Source organism: Bombus vancouverensis, unplaced genomic scaffold (assembly GCF_051014615.1).
Source record: "Bombus vancouverensis nearcticus unplaced genomic scaffold, iyBomVanc1_principal scaffold0049, whole genome shotgun sequence".
NCBI lineage: Eukaryota > Metazoa > Arthropoda > Insecta > Hymenoptera > Apidae > Bombus > Bombus vancouverensis.
Window position 1 is genome coordinate 114,675 of NW_027468940.1, and position 11,199 is coordinate 125,873.

At 41.5% G+C, this 11,199-nt stretch overlaps 1 long non-coding RNA gene across 8 annotated transcripts; it reads left to right on the forward strand.

The window, feature by feature from the left end:
• The first annotated feature begins 277 nt into the window (after window positions 1-277).
• Window positions 278-10,302, forward strand: LOC143304703 (uncharacterized). Of its 8 annotated transcripts, XR_013061362.1 has the most exons (5): window positions 8,525-8,690; window positions 8,803-8,893; window positions 9,544-9,633; window positions 9,732-9,953; window positions 10,057-10,302. It is a non-coding gene; the product is annotated as an uncharacterized LOC143304703 (long non-coding RNA). The 8 variants fall into 8 exon arrangements; XR_013061355.1 differs by having other exon boundaries at window positions 8,528-8,690; window positions 9,544-9,953; XR_013061357.1 differs by having other exon boundaries at window positions 8,528-8,690; window positions 8,806-8,893; window positions 9,544-9,953.
• Window positions 10,303-11,199: the final 897 nt, after the last annotated feature.

Sequence of the window (11,199 nt, forward strand, 5' to 3'; positions counted from 1 at the left end):
GCTGAAAATATGATTTATTTTGTAACGCATAAAGATTACTATATGAACGTGTTGATTATCCAAAATGGCCGCCTGTGAATGTTCCTAGTATATAGTAACATTTTATTAATGTGAAATCTATTATTTATCCGTTAATTATTTGTGACTTTATTTTAATAGTTGACGTACAATTGCAGTGGGAATAATATTATTTTGCATTTATTTAATGTGTGTAATTATTACATGTATTCCGATGCGCACGTGTAAGAGCTATCGTAACAATCCAAGATGGCCGCTAGTGAATGTCTCTAGTAAAAGTGTAGTGACGCGTCCTTAATTTGTTTAATATTGAAACAATTATTCGTCCGTCGCTTATTTTCTTCTATTTTAGCGCAGTTAGAATTTTTAAATGACAATAGTATTGTTTGTGTAATCATTATAATGTGTATATATACTATGTGTTATTTTAATATAATAACATGTGGATTGTGTTATTGTTAAATTTTATAATTTATCAATAGCACTGTTTTATTGTTGTGTTACGAGTGGTTTATTTTTATAAAGTGTTCGCTTAATTAATTTGATAGTAATATGTGCATAGTTTGTTATTACCAGTTCTATTACGTAACATAACCTTATTTCTCCACGCCAGAATTAATATAATTATGCTATATTAACTAAGTACAATATAATAATTTTTTATCTTAATCGCGGTTGTCGTTGATACTCAGTTAATCAGTTTTGATTAATTCATAACCTATTCCTATATTATTGGCTATTTTCTGTTTCTTTGTTATGCGGTTGTCGTTACCTTGTGCGTGTAATTTGCAGCCTTTACATAGAATAGAGGAGCTAATCTTATACATTGCTAGCTAAATCTTTATTGTTTATAGGTTCTACAATTCTAATCCTTCATCGCCGAGTCCTTTACTTGGAACGGTTACATGGTGCGCGTTTGGTATCTTCTGGTTCTTCGTTACATGTCTAACACTTATCAAGACTACTTTTATTTATCCTAGAATTGTAAGTATATATATATATATGTCGGAGATGAAAGGACACCGGAACCTTCGGATAGCCCTGCAACATTGCAATCTAAAGTCTACTATAACTGTAACTAAACTATTGTAGTTATTCAATCCGATTGTAATTGTTCGAGATTAGTGACGAATCCGATGATCTCGTGTCCTTAGACACACCCCAGTATAGTTTTCCTCTGTGGAATCATCGGGACGGGACGCGCATTCTTTGACGCGCTCCCGTCGACTAAAGAGTAACGTCTTTACGCTCAGCAATTATCGTTTACGAGTCAGACTTAGATTCAGCGAGAACGCCTATCTGTCATCCCGTTGACCGCGGATTCGTTATTGAACCTGAGATCACTGTCACTAGTGACGCGGACGTCTCACCGCCGTGATAGATTGTCAAACCTGCGTTATTCATACCTGTGTCAATAAATCGTATCTTCGCTACACCGCAACGATGGCTACCTTCAATGAAGACTCCTCAAACACCGACAACCCTATCCCCACTGCTTCTCCGACATCAGAAGTGGGATCCGCACGGATTCAAGAGATGCAAGGGCGGATCAACGCCATGGAAGAGCTAATTCGGACACTGACGCAAAGGCCGAGTACGGAGACGATGAGTGTAGCGCTACCCCGTTTCAACCCCGGGAACGCGGGCACCAGCCCAGCTTCGTGGTGCGCGGCTGTTAGTGCGGTTATGGACAAAGTGTCCCTAGACGAGACTACGAGTTATATATTGCTATAAGTCGTGCTTTAGAGGGTACCGCGGCAGAGTGGCTTACGCATGTCCCGGTCAACGGTCTTACTTGGACAAAGTTTAGGGAACTTTTTCTTGCTCGCTACGGAGGCACGGAGACGGCAACCTCGGTGCTAATCAGGGTGCTCGACGAATCACCTCTGGAGGACGAAACCGCTGGGACTTTCGGAAATCGCCTCCACTCCCTTCTGTCGGCGAAATGGGGAAATCTATCCAATGTCGAGCTGATCAACGCCGTTATCCTTCTGCGACTGATCTGGTATGACCAGCGTTTCGAAAGAATAGCATTCGGGGACGATATTCGGACCCTAGAGCAATTCCAGAGGGAAATGAAAATCTTCTCTCACGCGAAGAAGAGGCCAGTACCTTCGCCAAATAATCCATCGGCGGAACCTGAAGCAAAACGACGCCACTCGTCGGCCCGCCTCCCGAGATGCCTTCACTGTGGCAAACCAGGACATAAACTCGCGGATTGTAGGACGAGGAAGCGTGAGCAACAGCAGAGGAGTTCACAACGCCAGGGAGGAAGGCGACCGGACGCATCGCCTCAGGTGGTTTGCTTTAAGTGTCAGGCGGAGGGCCATATCGCACCTGACTGCCCGCTACGACGGGACAAAAAGGCCAGTACCAAGAATGAACGTGTAGTCAACTGCTGCGCGGTGGAGTCCCCAGCTGGTACCCTAAGTCATCTGGGTGAGTCGTTCCCATTTTACTTCGATTCCGGAGCCGAGTGCTCATTAATTAGAGAGTCGGCTGCCTCGAAATTCTCCGGTAAGAGGACGACTGAGCTAGTAGTAATGCGAGGAATAGGAAACACCCGTGTTAAGAGTACGTCCCAGATCTTGTCCACGGTATGCATAAACGGTCTTACATTGGAGATAACCTTCCATGTTCTTGCCGATACTTATCTGAATTACGATATCATGGTTGGTCGCGAGATTTTAAGCCAGGGTTTCGACGTATACATTACACGAAATAGCGTCGATATTTGTAGAACAAAGGTGGTCAACACCTGTAGTAAAACCCCCGAAGACGAGATCGATATTAACGCGGCCGATACTGACGTGATCGGTAACGATAAAAGTCGGTTAATTTCTGTTCTCGAGAAATTCAAAGATTCATTCATTACGGGCTTCCCACGTGCCCGCGTAAGCACGGGGCAGTTAGAAATACGGTTAATCGATCCTAATGTCACCGTGCAAAGAAGTCCTTACAGACTTAGCGAAGAAGAGCGGAGGATAGTGCGTGAGAGAATAGACGAGTTAATCAAAGCGAAGATTGTAAGGCCTAGTAACCCACCGTTCGCGAGCCCTATACTACTCGTGAAGAAAAAGGACGGTTCGGATAGACTGTGTGTAGACTTTCGAGCATTGAATAAAAATACGGTCGCGGACCGGTATCCCCTACCCCTTATCGCGGATCAAATAGCGAGATTGCAGAAGGCGAGATACTTCATTAGCCTAGACATGGCCAGCGGGTTCCACCAAATCCCCATTCATCCCAATTCGACGGAATATACGGCGTTCGTTACACCCGACGGGCAATACGAGTACGTAACTATGCCTTTCGGATTGAAAAATGCACCATCCGTTTTTCAGAGGGCCATTCTCAACGCCTTAGGCGACCTCGCGTATTCGTTCGTTGTTGTTTACTTGGACGACGTCCTAATTATCACCGACTCAGTAGATCAAGCCCTAGAAAGGTTGAATACCGTATTAGATACCCTCGTGAAAGCCGGATTCTCCTTTAACTTTGCAAAATGTTCCTTTTTAAAGACATCGGTACTCTATTTGGGATATGTAATTCGTAACGGAGAAGTCCGTCCAAACCCGGGTAAAATACAAGCCTTGAGTTCTTTACCTGCACCGTCGACCGTCACACAACTCAGACAATTCATAGGTTTGGCCTCTTACTTCCGAAACTTCATTCCCAAATTCTCACAAGTAATGAAACCCCTGTACGCACTCACCTCGAGTAACAAGAATATACCTTGGACGGACCGGCACGAACAGATAAGACAAAAGGTAATTTCCGTCCTGACTGACGCGCCGGTGCTAATGATATTTGACCCCAATTACCCAATAGAACTACATACGGATGCTAGCTCGGAAGGATATGGGGCCATTTTAATGTACAGGGTTGAAGATAAAAATCGAGTAGTGGAATATTACAGCAAAAGAACTAGCCCTGCAGAATCTAGGTATCATTCCTACGAATTGGAAACGCTAGCAGTTGTAAACGCCGTCAAGCACTTCCGTCATTACTTACACGGACGAGAATTTCTCGTCGTCACCGATTGCAACTCCCTGAAAGCATCCAGTAGTAAGGTACACTTGAACGACAGGGTTTACAGATGGTGGGCTTACCTGCAAACTTTTACCTTTGACATTATGTACCGGGAGGGTAAACGAATGACCCACGTAGATTTCTTTTCGCGAAATCCCGTAGACTTAGATCGCGGTACGTTCAGCAAAATTGCAGAGAAAGAAATTAACCTAACCGAAATCTCCGACGATTGGCTACTAGCGGAACAACGTCGCGACCCACAAATTTCTGAGATCGTCAATAAATTACAGAACGAAGAGCTCGCGGAAGACGTCGCGAATACGTATGAGTTACGGTCCGGCACTCTTCATCGTAAAATACAGAGAAAAGGTAGAACTCTCTGCCTGCCCATCGTGCCGAGAGGGTTTAGGTGGTCTATTATTAACCATGTGCACCAGTCCATTATGCACTTAGGTTGGGATAAAACGCTTGAGAAACTGTACGAGTATTATTGGTTCGAAGGAATGGCGAAGTATGTTCGCAAATTCGTAGAGAACTGTCATGCTTGTCGAGTTTCAAAGGCAAGTTCGGGTCGAGTACAAGCCGAATTACACCCCATACCTAAGACCAGCATACCTTGGCACACGGTTCATATGGACATAACGGGCAAACTAAGCGGTAAGAACGATTCGAAGGAATACGTCATTGTGTTGGTCGACGCCTTCACCAAGTTCGTATACTTGCATCATACCCGTAAGATAGACTCCATTAACACCATTAAAGCGCTTAAGTGCGCTATATTTTTGTTCGGCAGTCCCTGCCGGGTAATAGCGGATCAGGGAAGATGTTTTACGGGCAAAGAATTTCGAGACTTTTGTCAAGATAAATACATTAAACTCCATTTAATTGCGACCGGAGCTAGTAGGGCCAACGGACAGGTAGAGCGTGTTATGAGTACGCTAAAAAACATGTTCACAACAATAGAAACCACTGGGCGGTCCTGGCAAGACGCGATCGGGGAAATACAACTGGCCTTAAATTGTACCACCAACCGCGTGACTAAGTCAAGCCCGTTGGAACTACTAATCGGTAGAACAGCGAGACCCTACGGCTTATCCCTACCCGACAATATCTTAGAAAGAGAAGTAAATATCTCCCATGTAAGACAGCAGGCGATAAAGAATATAGAAGCAAGCGCCAAATACGATAAAGATAAGTTCGATGAAAACAAAGCTAAAATAACTAGGTTCAACCTTGGCGATTTCGTGTTACGCAAAAACGAGGAAAGGAACCAGACGAAGTTAGATCCGAAATTCAGGGGTCCGTTCGAGATAGCAGAGATTTTGGAAGGAGATAGGTATACCTTAAAAACTCTAGACGGAAAACGATCATATAAGGACAGACATGGCAGACTGAGAAAGATGCCGGAAGGCTGCGTCCCTGCTGAGTTGGACGTCTGCGGTGATGACGACGACGGTGATAATATCGATGCAAGTACACCGACCTCAGAGGATCACTAACACTGCGTTGTAGTTGTAGTATATATCCACAGTGACGTTTTGCATATACGCAATATATCCACTGTGATGTCTCATATATCTGTAATATATCCACAGTGACGTTTTGCACATACGCAATATATCCACTGTGATGTCTCATATATCTGTAATATATCCACAGTGACGTTTTGCACATACGCAATATATCCACTGTGATGTCTCATATATCTGTAATATATCCACAGTGACGTTTTGCACATACGCAATATATCCACTGTGATGTCTCATACATCTGTAATATATCCACAGTGACGTTTTGCACATACGTAATATATCTACTGTGATGCCTCATACATCTGTAACATACCCACAGTGATACACCCAACGCAGTAACATGATCCAACAAACTGAGACTCTTCGGTGTACGAAATCGAAATGATCTGCCGTGTCATTACGGTCTGACTGGTAACTCACAGAACGCAACTAGCTCTTTAAACACAAATTATAGCGCTACTAATTCGAGCCCTCTTTCATTTCCTTGCATGTCAAACCGCCGAACAAAACCTCGTTGTTGAAATGGACCCTTGACTTTCTTGGACACTTAGTTAAATAGTAAATAATGTCAGTTGCATCGAAGCTAATGTAAGAAAACACGATATTTTAGCCACACACGAGGACGTGTGATAGTCAGGATGGCCGTGTCGGAGATGAAAGGACACCGGAACCTTCGGATAGCCCTGCAACATTGCAATCTAAAGTCTACTATAACTGTAACTAAACTATTGTAGTCATTCAATCCGATTGTAATTGTTCGAGATTAGTGACGGTGAGCTTTGGCTCGAGGCGACAGTCTGTCGCCCAACGTAGCCGCGGTCAAGGGATGAACGCTTTGCCCAACAAACATATGGAATAATTCTATAGCTCTCCTTAAAAGAAATATTCGTGGCGACACGCGACAGTAAACATTCCAACGGTTTCTGTCCCGTGGCTCGCCACACGCAGACCCTATTCTTCGAGTAAGATGATTGCCAGATGTCGATGCGTCCCCGCAGTACATGTTCGGCTAGCCCGAGGGCCCGTAATAAATCTTAAGGTTTAGTTAACTAAAGTCCTTCAAACAGACAAACAGTCTTTGTCCCAACTACGGGAAGATAGGGGAGACATATTTTTCAACGAACGGCGTCTCCCACTAGCAACTTTCCCTCGAGGGCGGCTAGCATCTTTTTCTAACCACCGATATGGAGATTGACCAATTAGCAGCAACGTCAATTTCCCTTACTTCCTAAACGAAGGCTTTCCTCGACGAATCCGATGATCTCGTGTCCTTAGACACACCCCAGTATAGTTTTCCTCTGTGGAATCATCGGGACGGGACGCGCATTCTTTGACGCGCTCCCGTCGACTAAAGAGTAACGTCTTTACGCTCAGCAATTATCGTTTACGAGTCAGACTTAGATTCAGCGAGAACGCCTATCTGTCATCCCGTTGACCGCGGATTCGTTATTGAACCTGAGATCACTGTCACTAGTGTCGCGGACGTCTCACCGCCGTGATAGATTGTCAAACCTGCGTTATTCATACCTGTGTCAATAAATCGTATCTTCGCTACACCGCAACGATGGCTACCTTCAATGAAGACTCCTCAAACACCGACAACCCTATCCCCACTGCTTCTCCGACATATATATATATATATGTCGGGTTTACATTAGAATTAGGGTTAGGGGCGTGAAGCGAATCTTCGTTTGGATTACACGTCGTCGTTATGCAATAGAGCATTGGCTAGTGCAAGTACGATTACCATAGAACCGGACAAGTAACCGTGGTAATTAGATACTCGAGAAACTAGTGACAATGATCCTAGGTTCAATAACGAATCCGCGGACAACGGGACGGTAGTCGTACGCACTCGCAAAAATCTAAGTCGGATTCTGTGTTAATATTCGCTGACCGTAAGGCGTTAATCTTTTTGTCGATGAGACCGCAAGAGAGAATGACTTTCCGTCCCGGTGATACCTCAGAGGAAAACCATGACGGGGTGTGTCTAAGGACACGAGGTCATCGGATTCGTCGGGGATATCCTACGTTCGGAAAGTAAGGGAAATTGACGTTGCTGCTAATTGGCCAATCTCCATATCGGTAGTTAGAAAAGGATGCTAGCCGCCCTTGCGGGAAGGTTGCTAGTGGGAGACGTCGTTCGTGGAAAAATAGGTCTCTCCTGTCTTCTTGTAACTGGGACAAAGACTGTGTATCTGTTGAAGGATTTTAGGTAACTAGATATTAGTGTTTATAACGGTCCTCGGGCTAGCCGATCACGTACTGCGGAGACGCGTCGGCATCTGGTAAACATCCTGCCCGGAGAATAGGATCTGCGTGTGGCGAGCTACGGGACAGAAACCGTTGCAATGTTTACTGTCACGTGTCGCTACAAATCTTTCTTTTAAGGAGAGCTATAGGGTTACTCAATGCCTTTGTTAGATGGAGAGTTCGTCCCGTTGACCGCGGCTACGTTCGGCGACTAATTGTCGCCTTGAGCCCAAGCTCATTGTCACAAGTCTCAAACAAATACAATTGGGTAGAATGACGGCAAATCGTTTAATTACAACTGTAGATTTTAATTACAATGTTTTTATGGATTTTCCCGAGGTTTCAGAGGGAAGGCACCGGTGTCCTCTTATCTCCGACATATATATAAAACACTATATTTTGTAAATATCTATATAGTAAAATAGTCCGTCCACTATCTTGGTCGCTAAGACCTCTTCGCTAACATCGAATTGTTTTGTTATAATGTCAGAATATTTCCTTGGTTTTCCAGTTTCTTGTTGCTGCCTTGACTGTTTCGGTAGTATCTGGTTCAGTATTCCATAAGTATTCACTTAAGATTGGTAGTAGGCTTCTTGTAACTGCGTTGGCTTTAATGTATATCTTCCGATGTGAGTAACGAGCTTCTTATTATTATCAATTTCTATTCCAAGATGGTTTACAACATTCTTCCCCTTTTTAGGTTATGATTGGTTACCTCGGTATTTATTACCTTCGATATCTTCATACCGTCGTATATTATGTTTTGCAAAGTTGGATCCGTAGCCAATTCTCGTGGAGTTCCTGCATGCACATTTCCTTTAAGGATGATTGGTTGCATACAAACCTCGTTAACTTGTAAGATACCTTTTCTTGTTTGCTAAGACCATTCCGTCGGTGTTGAATCGTTTGTTATAATGTCACTAATTTTTAACTTTCCAATTTTCTCACATCTTCTTGGTCATTCCAGTAGTATCGACTGCGATTCTTCGTACACATTTACTCCAATTTGGTAGTTGGTTTCTCATCACTGCGTTGACCCTTGTATAAACTTCTTCGATGTGAGTAGTAAATTATCGTTGTCACTCACTTAACCTATCTTAGTTATTTCTTAACTCTTCCTGCACTTATTAACTGATTTTATTTCTTCTTATTAAAGACCGCTGTGTCAACGCTGAGTTATTTCGTTATAATGTCATTAACTTTCTTGATTTTTTCGGTTTTATTTTCCATTAGCGAACTGTAAGTTTGTTGTCGAGCATCAATTATTGATTGTTGTGCTTCGTTTAGTTTAATTGAAATATAATTGTAAATTTTTAATAGTATTATTTTCTTCCATATATATTAAGGCAATTGAAGTTAGTTTATTTATTCGTTTCTGCTGACAGTCGTATACTATGTTCTACGGAGTGGGTCAACAGTTTGTTTCTGCGAAATTCCTGCATGTACGTTTTCTTCTATTATGATTAATTGTGCACTAGGTACTTTTAACTTTCACTGCTTTTAATTATTTTATTGAATTAACATATTGTGTATTTAAATGATGGTTAGAACATAATAATATTCCTTTTTCTTTTACGTTTCTACTATCTGCATGATTCGATAAGCACTGTCACACTTCCTTTGAGTTAGGCACAATATTGTTATAAACATTTAGTAATATTATGTTTTGTATTGAAACAATTGAAGTTAATTCTTCCATTTGTTTCAGTTGGCTGTCATACCTTGTGTTCTATGGATATGGACACATAACCTGACTTCGCATATACACTTCCTTCTACGATGAGTAATTGTTCACGAGGTACTTTCCACTTCCACTGTTTCGTAATTATTTTATTGAATGACACATTTTATAATTAATGGTTAGAACGCACATAATAATTTTCTTTTTCCTTTTAGGTTTGTACTATCTGCATGATTCGATAAGCAGTGTCACACTTCCTTTGGTTCAGGCACAATATTGTTATAAACATTTAGTAGTATTATGTTTTGTATCGGAACAATTAAAGTTAATTCCTACATTTGTTTCAGCTGGCTGTCGTAGATTATGTTCTACGGATATGGACACATAACCTGTCTTCGCACATACACTTCCTTCTACGATGAGTAATTGTTCACGAGGTATTTTCCACTTCCACTGTTTTGTAATTATTTTATTGAATTACACATTTTATATTTAAGTAATAGTTAGAGCACGCATAGTAATTTTCCTTTTTCCCTTTAGGTTACCACTATCTGCAGTATTCGACAAGCAGTGTTGTTCCATATACTACCGCACTCCGTTGTCTCTTGAAATCGTTCTTGTGGTCTGTTTCGATTGTGTTAGTTTTAACTTGTTCGAGTGTATTGTTCGTGGAATCCCTTTTACTTTAATCTTGACGTTTCGTGTGTGGATTCTGACAATAGTGCCTGGTTTATTGAAGTGTGTTAATATGCCTAGGTGTTTTATATATTTTATATCTAGCTGTATATAAGATATATTTTGTTTATTGTGGTTTTGTATGTCCATATTTGCTGTATATTAAATTGCTTGATATTTCCTGTTTGTTATAAAGGTATGTATTCCTATCGTTCCATTCCTTTTTCCTTTCCTTTGAATTATTCATAAAGTTATTACGAGATTTGATTAAATTGTCGAATTGTAGGTTATCCTGATTGAATATAGTATTATGTCGTGATTTATTAATTAATTTGCGAGTCACTTTTGGTTAATTGGTTCTTCATAGTTTATCCTTAGTCGAATTATGAAATTATAGGTTATGTTGTACTCTTTATATTTACCATTTCGTTAGAGTACCTATTTTAACTTTATTATCTCTTATTTGCCCTCGTATACTAATTCTCTATATATGACTACATTTAATTAAACTTTTATTTAAACAATTTCCATTTTCGTTGTATCGTGTGTTCGTTTTGGATATTCGAATTGTCGCTCGCGTTATTTATATATTGCGTTTTTCCGTTTTTCGGTACGGCACGTGCGTAGCGCGGGACGTGACACCCCCCCCCTCTCGGGGTTCAAATTTCCGAAGGAAATTTGACTGATCGCATCTCTGAGCTCGTTCGGAGCGGATGTAGTGACTGTTGGTAGTTGCTTTACTATAATGGTCGGTGTGATTGATATTCCTTGTAATCCTGATAATATCGAATTCATCAATCGTTGGAACGTGTTGGTGCGTTTTTCAATATATCTGTTCCCTCCAGCGTCTCGCCTGGAAGATGAAATCTGTCTTGATTTTTCTGTATTAGTGCTTCAACGTTTCTTCTTTCTTCTATGTTTAAATGTTCCAGTCGCAAAAATTCCATTATTTTGTCGAACCTTGTTTCTTTAGATACTGAAATATTGTTGCACGTAATATGAGAGAGC